This window comes from Carassius carassius, chromosome 45 (assembly GCF_963082965.1).
Source record: "Carassius carassius chromosome 45, fCarCar2.1, whole genome shotgun sequence".
Taxonomy (NCBI): Eukaryota; Metazoa; Chordata; class Actinopteri; order Cypriniformes; family Cyprinidae; genus Carassius; species Carassius carassius.
In genome coordinates, this window is record NC_081799.1 from 9130389 (window position 1) to 9139837 (window position 9449).

A 9449-nucleotide genomic window follows, 5' to 3' on the forward strand; every position below is an offset into this window, starting at 1 on the left:
GTGCAGCATCCACCTGGATGATGCGACGGCAGCCATATTGTGCCAGAACGCCCACCACACACCAGCTTATGGTGGAGAGGAGACAGAGTGGTGAAGCCAATCAGCAGATATGGGGATTGTTAGGAGGCCATGATGGTCAGAGGCCAATGGGCGAATTTAGCCAGGATGCCGAGGTCACACCTCTACTCTTTTCGAAAGACATCCTGGGATTTTTAATGACCACAGAGAGTCAGGACCTCGGTTTAACGTCTCATCCGAAGGACGGTGCTTGTTGACAGTATAGTGTCCCCATCACTACACTGGGGTGCTAGGACCCATACAGACCACAAGGTGAGCACCCCCTGCTGGCCTCACTAGCACCTCTTCCAGCAGCAACCTAGTTTTCTCAGGAGGTCTCCCATCCAGGTACTGACCAGGCTCAACCCTGCTTAGCTTCAGTGGGAAACCGGTCTTGGGCTCCAGGGTGATATGGCTGCCGGCACTTGAGGATTTTTTCTGTTTTCCTGAGTTGAACAGGTTAGTAGGTCAGCGGATGAATTGTATGTTGGATAATTGGTAAAAGTAGTGTTTAGATTTTGCTTGCTGACTTTTAAAGACATTTCTTCAGATATTTTTATATTACTTTGAGTTTGTGTGTGTGTGTGTGTGTGTGTGAACAAAGTTAACAATTTCTCAAGTGAAATATTCACATAAAATTTCACCACTAGGAGACGCTATAATCAACTTTATTCAGATATTTTTAGGAATGTTTACAATCTGATGCAATATTTAGGCCTATTTTAAAGAAAATAATTTATGTAGTTATTTAATCAAAGTAATAATTAATGTAAACACATATTCTGTTAAAGGTCTGATTTAAGTGTTTATACTTGCAAAAACAGGTATAATGACAAAAACAGATATATAAGTTTACTAAGATCACTTCAAAAATCAAATATGTATACTTTAACCTCAAAATCTTTGTGAAATGACTTATTCTCTTTTTTCGGTATTTTCGGTTTTAATTGACATACTTTTTGATAATGGTTTGATTATGCAAGCTTGCATACTAGTAGCATCAACCTGATTTTCTGTCATTTAGCATGCATTACCATACTGTCCAGAAGTAAATGTCCTGACCTTAAAAAGAATTTGAATTTATGAATAACCTTTCTAACTGCGTCAGTGGCATTCCAAAGCAGGGTGAATATATGAGTTTGTAATATAAAAGGTGGGAAAATAGAATTGATACCATAACAAAAGGAGAAGGTGAGGCAAATATATCAGAGAGGAAAAATGCATTCCCTAGCAACTGTCTCTGACTCATATTACTCTCCTTCAGTTTGGCCATGGGCAAGTATGACAAAGTCAATGCTTTGTAAATATAATATAATATGTATTAACAATTTAATGCATCTCTGCAGAATAAAAATGTATTATAAATTATTTAAGTAAATCTGATCTCTAAAATAAATGTGTGTGTGTATATATGATATATATACACTGCATATATATTTAAATATTTTTTTCTTACACTTTTCAACAAGTTCTAATACATTATAATTACAATAAATATAGTAATCAAATTACTTTTTTCATTCCTATCCATCTCTTTCTTATAAAAAGTTATAGCAATTTTTTACACACACACACACACACACACACACACACACACACACACACACACACACACACACACACACTGTTAAAAATTATACTTTGAATTTTAGTCATTTTGATCTTATAATTTAAACATTAATAATTAAAAAAAGATTACTATAAAATATATTTTATTAAATAAAAATTATAAAAGTTATTGTATGTACACACATGCACAATATACTTAAATATTAAAAGAATTATAATAAATGATAATTACTGCAAAAAGTAGAGTAGAGTATTTTTATATACACACACGTGCATGTTAAACATTATAATATAGATTTGTGTCATTTCGATTTTATAATTTACAATTTTAAAATAAAAATAACATTTTATTATAAAATGCATTGTAAAAAATAAATGCCATTGCATTTATGTATGTATATACACACACATACACAGTGTACATATACTTAAATATTTTTTTAAATATATAAATTATAATTACTACAATGTATAGTAATTAATTATAAGATCATGTAAAAAAATAACAAGTTAAAATAGTAATTGCGTGTGTAAAAAAAAGTGTATAATTTTATATTTTATAGTTATAAATAATTTACTTTGCCATTTATATGGAGACAGAAAAAATTATGAAAAAAAATTAAATAGATTATATATTTGTTAGATTGCAGGATGTTGTGTTAGATTGCAGGATGTTTAAGAATCGCATTGCATTTTTGCTTGGTTCAGTCACTGGCTTTTCAATAACTTCTCAACTTCTAGGTCTTTAAACATGACACATTTGATGTTATAGGGTCATATAATACATTACCTCCTGCATTTAAGAACATGTGTAGCCTAAAGTACATACTAACAAAACCAGCTTGCTTTCACTGTTCCTTTCCCTGGCCCCTCTCCTTTCCTGTTTGTGCCTGTGACAACAAAGCCCCCGATTCCCCTGTGCTATCATCTTACTGCACCAAAAACGTGAGAGTGTCTCTCCTTTCCCAGAAATTCCTTAAGCACAGAGAAGCCTCATTCAGAGAATCACGTGTGTCAAGAACAAAAGATCTGGCACTCGGCCATGAACACACCCAATGAACATCAACAATATTTCTTCTCTCTAGAAGACATAACGTAATAATACATCATTCTGCCAGAATGAAGCACTGTCTAAGAACAGCTTTACACATAAAGACAGGAGACAAGATGTTTGTAAGAATCTGCATTGTGCAGCCAGTGCTAACAATTCAATTCAAGTTTATTTACATAGTGCTTTTCACAATACAAATCATTGCAAAGCAACTTTACAGAAAATTCGACAATATATTTAGTAGTAGCTTATCAGTTGTGACTATCAGTTAATGTACATATGGCAGAAATGTATGGAAAAATCAAATAAAGAAGATGAACTCTATTAACAGCAATCATTATATGATGCAAACAACTTATAACGATATTTGGTAGTTCTGTATGTTTTTTCAGGGTTAGCATCGTCTGAGGTCCTCTGAGGGGTTGGCATCATCTCTTCTCAAGTGTTCTGGATTCAGACTGAAGGTGGATGTCCATCCGTGAAAAAAGAAAAAAAGCTCTACCTCCTTTGCTATCCTAGGTTCTACCAAGAGTCCAGAGTTATGCGACCTTAGGGAGTGTGATGGATTGTAGCATGGTAGAAGACTAGTTAGGTATGCAGGAGCACAGAGGAATAACACAGTAGGGATGTAATATAACACTAATATAAATAAAGAAAAACAAAACATGAAATAATGTACTATATATACAGAAATAGAAGTATAGATAAATGTACAGGTATGTTATAAGTGTGCAGGTATGTTATTTACAAAATGCGCAGTTTAATATAAATATGTCAGATAACTATGTTAGTTGTGATGGACGTTGTGTAATTATGAAGATTAATTGTTAAGGTTCAATAAAGGCAACAGGAAGAAAGTGTTTTTGTGCCTGGCTGTTCTGGTGGCCAGTGCTCTGTAGCGCTGTCCAGAAGGCAACAGTTGGAAGAGAGAGAGAACTGGGTGTGAGGGGTCCAAGGTGATTTTTTTAGCCCTTTTCCTCACTCTGGAGATGTCAAGATCTTGGAGGCTTGGCAGAGGGGCACCAATAATCATTTCAGCAGTTCTGACTGTCCGGTGTAATCTCTTGATGTCTGATTTCGTAGCTGAACCAAACCATACAGTTATGGATGAACACAGGACAAACTCAATGATGGCTTAGTACAACTGTTTCAGCAGCTTCTGTGGCAGATTGAATTTCCTCAGCTGGCCATGGATGTACAACCTCTGCCGGGCCTTTTTTGCAATGAAGTCTATTTGATTGTCTCACTTCAGGTTCTGAGAGATGGTGGTGCCCAGGAACCTGAATGACTCCACTGCAGTCACAGTGCTGTTCATGATGGTGAGTGGGGGAGAGCAGGGATGTTTCTCCTGAAGTCCACTATCATCTCCACAGTTTTGAGAGTGTTTAGCTCCAGGTAGTTAAGACTAAACAAGACAGCCAACTGATCAACCTCCTGTCTGTAAGCAGACTCATCGCTGTCCTTAATGAGGCAGATGACTGTATTGTCATCTGCAAACTTCAGGAGCTTGACAGAAGGGTCCTTTGAAGTGCAGTCATTCATGTAGAGAGAGAAGAGCAGTGGGGAGAGAACAAATCCCTGGGGGGCGCCAGTGCTGATGGTGATAGTCCTGGATGTGAGTTTGCCCAGCCTCACTTGCTGCTGCCTGTCTGTCAGGATGCTGGTGATCCACTGACAGATGGAGGTGGGCATGGAGAGCTGTATGAATTTGTCTGAGTGGAGGTCAGGCATGATGGTATTAAAGGCCGAACTGAAGTCCACAAATAAGATCCTTGCGTAATTCCCATGTCTGTTGAGATGTTGCAGGATGTAATGCAATCCCATGTTGACTGCATCATCCACAGACCTGTTTGCTCTGTAGGCAAACTGGAGAGGATCCAGCAAGGGACCAGTGATGTCCTTCAGGTAGGCCAGGACCAGTCTCTCAAATGACTTCATGACCATAGATGTGAGAGCGACTGGTCTGTAGTCATTAAGTCCAGTGATTTTGGGCTTTTTGGGGACCGGAATGATGGTGGAGCTAATAGGTAAGTAATAATATTTTGTAACTGATACGTAACTTAAATGTTAGCCAGTGCAGAGACTGTACAATTGGGGTAATATGATCATATTTTCTTGACCTGGATAGGAGTTTATTGAACACAATTTATCTTTGGCGGTATGGTTCCTTATGGGGGTTCTTTCTCCCAAATTAATTGAACATACAAGAGCTTAAACATTAACCCCTCCAAACATAATGAGAGGTATTACTGCTAGAAGAAGAACCCCCCAAAACCATCCTTGTTCCATCCCTGCAAAAGAGAAAAGACAATGTTATTGAGATATTCTTAATGCAGCCTTCTGGCTAGCAGAGGGGTATTCTCCCCTCAAAAGAAGGGAGAGAATAGCAGGCCCCTCTTTTTTTATTAAAGTAGTGAGGGGCAGGGGATGATGAGCAGGCCCCTGCAGTTAAAGCAGAAAAGGGTGTTCCCTCCAGCGGAAGAAAACAGCAGGCCCTTTTTCTTTTTTGAGGGGTGTTCATCCCTCGCTGAGGGATAGAACAGCAGGCCCCTGTAGTTATAGCAGCAAGGGTGTTCTCTACAGCAGGAGAAAACAGCAAGCCCCTCACCAGTTCCTCGCTGACGATCGATAACAGTTGATAAATTAAACTTTTTCCAAAACCTGTCGGGAGTAGGGCCACAACTTCACCTCCATTCAAAATGTGAAACAAACACTCTTCTTGTTTGGGCTTCAGTTGGCAAATACCGGGAATATTTACCACAACAGAGCAAATAGCATCCCGTGTCTCCATGTCCACTGTCATTTTCAATTTCCATAACCTAAACTACAATCTTAAATTCGGCGCTTACGCTAAGTTTAGCGTCTACGTCACGGCTCTCAGCCCGCCCTCTGGTCGTTGATTGGCCGGCTGGTTTAGAGCCGGACGAAAACTGGGAGATGATTTTTCTTATTTCAGACTGAGTACAGAAGCGAACTGAAATTGAGTGGAAGTACAAAGTTTGATGTAGTCAGGCTACATATGAGCATACTCATCGAGCAGTAGTGCTACGTATATATGTCCCGTGTCTAATTGGAGAATGGTAGTGATTGAAGCTATTTGACAGCTGACTGCATCAGCTGGTTGCAGCCTATGTCTCCGTGGCCTGACTGAACTAACGCTGCGCTCGACTTGTAGTGATCAGACAGGTAGGATCTAAACCATCTTAAAGCCTGTCCTTGAATACCTGTATAGTTTTGTAATCGATCTATGAGTATTTCATGATCTATGGTGTCGAACGCAGCACTAAGATCAAGTAAAACTAGCAATGAGATGTAGCTTTGGTCTGATGCAAGAAGCAGGTCATTTGTAGTGGGGCCTGAAACCCGACTGAAAATCTTTATAGAGATCTTTTTTTTTTTTTTTAAGTTTAGATATAAACTGAAGATTTGAAATGGGTCTGTAATTTGCCAGTTCACTAGGATCTAGTTGTGGTTTCTTAATAAGAGGCTTAATAACCGCCAGCTTGGTTTTGGAACATGACCTAAAGATTACGACGAGTTAATAATATTGAGGAGTGGATCTTCTGCTACAGGTAACAACTCTTTCAGTAATTTATTGGGCACAGGATCTAATAAACATGCTGTTGGTCTAGATGCAGTGATAAGTTTATTTAGCTTTTCCATAAGACACAACGTAATATGATTATGAATCATATCATATTCAATAAGGCCATATAATTCGGTCCACTCAGAGAATATTAAAAATGCAATCTAGTTTGGTGGGGAGGCACCTTTGAATTACTTACATAAATCACCTCAGATGACAAGGAAGAGGAACAGTATGTACAGTATGACAAACTTTCACACACAGACATTCTAGTCTGTTGCTCCATTCACTAGACTGAATAAATCACCAAAACTTGTGGTGAAATTAGAGTTCAGGGAGGCCGAGGAATGAGAGAGGCTTTTCCTGACATGCCAAGGTTCCTGGGAGTCTGAAAAGTAACATTATTGTTTTACAAAAGACATTGAATTTAATGGTTGAATGAGAAAATTGTATGTGATTATGCCTTACAGACAGCAAGCACATATTTCCCATTCTTAAAGTTCATCCGTTTGCTTCATTTCTCCATACAGTATGACATGACATATCTTATATTTCATCAGGTCTGATGTTTGTAGGTAGGAATGCACTTTGCTCACAGTCATGATACCAGCTGCTGCACATATCATCATGTGAATCATATCATACTCAGAGACATGAGAGAATGAGGTAACAGAGAGAGATAACAGATGTTTGATTGCCTGCCAAAATCCACAAATCTTTGCTCAGTGAAGTTAAGTTATTTAATGTCTCTTGCCAAAGCTGCATTTGTTAGATAAAAAAATAAAAAAACCCAGCAAAAACATTAATATCGTAAAATATTATTACTATTTCAAATAACTAATTTCTACTTGCATATGTTTTAAAATGTAATTTATTCCCGTGATGCGAAGCTGAAATTTTGGCTTCATTACTCCAGTCTTTATTGTCACATGATCCTTCAGAATGATTCTATATGCTGATTTGATGTCCAATAAACATTTCTTATTATTGTAATTGCTGAAAAAACAGTTGCGTTGCTTAATATGTATTTATTTATTTATTTTATTGATCCTGATAATTATTATTATTATTATTATTTTAATGAATAATATTTTCTTTGATAGAAATTAAATTTTATCATCTTTATAGTTCCAGGCCAGGTTTAAAAAATTTAAATATCAAAATCTATTATAAAATATTTATTATTATTATTATATATTTTTTTAATTATGGTAATCTAAACAATGAGTGAAATAAGATGGATAATTTTTTTTTTGTGTGTAAAATTGATTTATATTATTGTTTACACAGATTTTAAGATATTGTTTATGTCTGCTTCGTTTTTTTTCCAACACAACCGAACATTTTGTCTAAAATGAGTGTACTTGTTTACCAAGGATTGCAACATTTGCTTGAAACAAGAAGACAGCTTTTTTTAAAAGAATATACAAATATTTTTAATTGAGAGTTATTTACAATAAAGCTGTACAGTAATTATATGAAATTACACAAATTATGAAAATATAATTCAGTTGTATGTATTTAGGATGTGGAAATTGCTATGACAAAGGAGGCCAGAAAAATGTAATTTCTAATCAAGATCGGAATCACTCTGTCAGAATCGAACCCAATATGTTAACCAAATATAAACCAATTATAAAGTTGTGATGCTAAGTGGTGGAAATTGTAATGATGTTCTTCTAAAAACTATTAGACATTGTTTGTTGACAAATTAAACTAGTGAGATTGTAACATTTTCAAAAATAGGTTATTTTTTGGCATCCATGGTTCCATGAAGAAACTTTAACATCCAAGTAACCTTCCCGTTACACAAACAATGTTCTTCACGCTAAGATAAAAAATGTTTTTTAAGAACTCAATGAAAGCTTCTTTGAGGAACCAAAATTGGTTCTTCTGTGAAACTCTTTAGGAAGCTTTATTTGTAAAAGTGAAAGGGCTGCACGTGAGTTTGGGAACAGAAAAAGGAGACTGTGGATGCAGGTGGTTTGGATTGATTTGTTTTGTTTCTGACATCATTACAAACATATACTGTTGGAGGGGAGGCACCTCAGAAACGCATCAATCAATGCACATAACAAGGGAGAGGTATGAGACATTCCAGTGTGTTTGCCTCACTACAGGGGCTGAACCAATCACAGTAAGTCGTCATGAAATCATGGCTGCAGTCGTGGGAGGCTTTCCCTGCCTTTAACTTGCTGTAACTCGATTCACGCCATCCAGGCACGAAACCTTTACTCCAATACCAGCAGTATCTATTTACTCAATATAGCTGTAGTCCAGCTGGGATGTCCTCACAATGATTCTCCTGTCCCTGTTCTCGAGTGTGTAGGAGAGGAACGAAGGAAGACTTGTGTGACAGCCATTTCAGCTTCTCAGTTTCTATTCGGTTGTCCATATTGTAACCGCAGATGCCTATTTCTGAAGGGAAAATGAAGGAGCATCAACATTAGCATTTATTTTTATTTTTATTTTTTATATATTATAAGAAGCACATGTGGGATTGCATGTGATATGCATGCTTTTAAGTCATCTTTTTTAAAATTAATTTTAATCTTTTCTTTTTTTTGTTTTAGATCTGTTGGATAATTGTCTCCAGCTTCTTCATTATATATGGATAAATAAATGGGGAACTATGGTGACAAACATTTGTTTTCTCCCATGCTGAAACACATTCCCAGTGCATGACGTGTTGACCTGTCTTGACCTGTCTAAAATATAATGAGAGGTGACTGGTTATAAGTCGAAATGCTAGTTTTGCCAGGAATTAGTCACATCATTTAATAAATTACAATTGAGAGTGAGATTACCATGCACTACTCATAATTTTTTTTTACTCATATTTTAAATATATTATTTATTTTAGCCCCCCCCCCCCAGCTTTATATTTGGAATCAGATTAGATATATGTATGCATGTATTCATGTATTTATTTTTCACTTAAAAATGTTATAATAATAAAATTTTATGTTTTAATCACTTGGTATGAAATGTTATTAATTGTATTAATTATTTAATTAATTTATTTTAATTATTATTAATAATTGTTTTTTCAAAGTCCTTAAAATCCCACCCCCAAGTTTCAATCAGATTGATTGGTTGGTTGATTTATTTCTTAAAAATGCATTAACAAATATATATATATATATATATATATATATGTTTTCCTTATATAATATAGTAGATCCA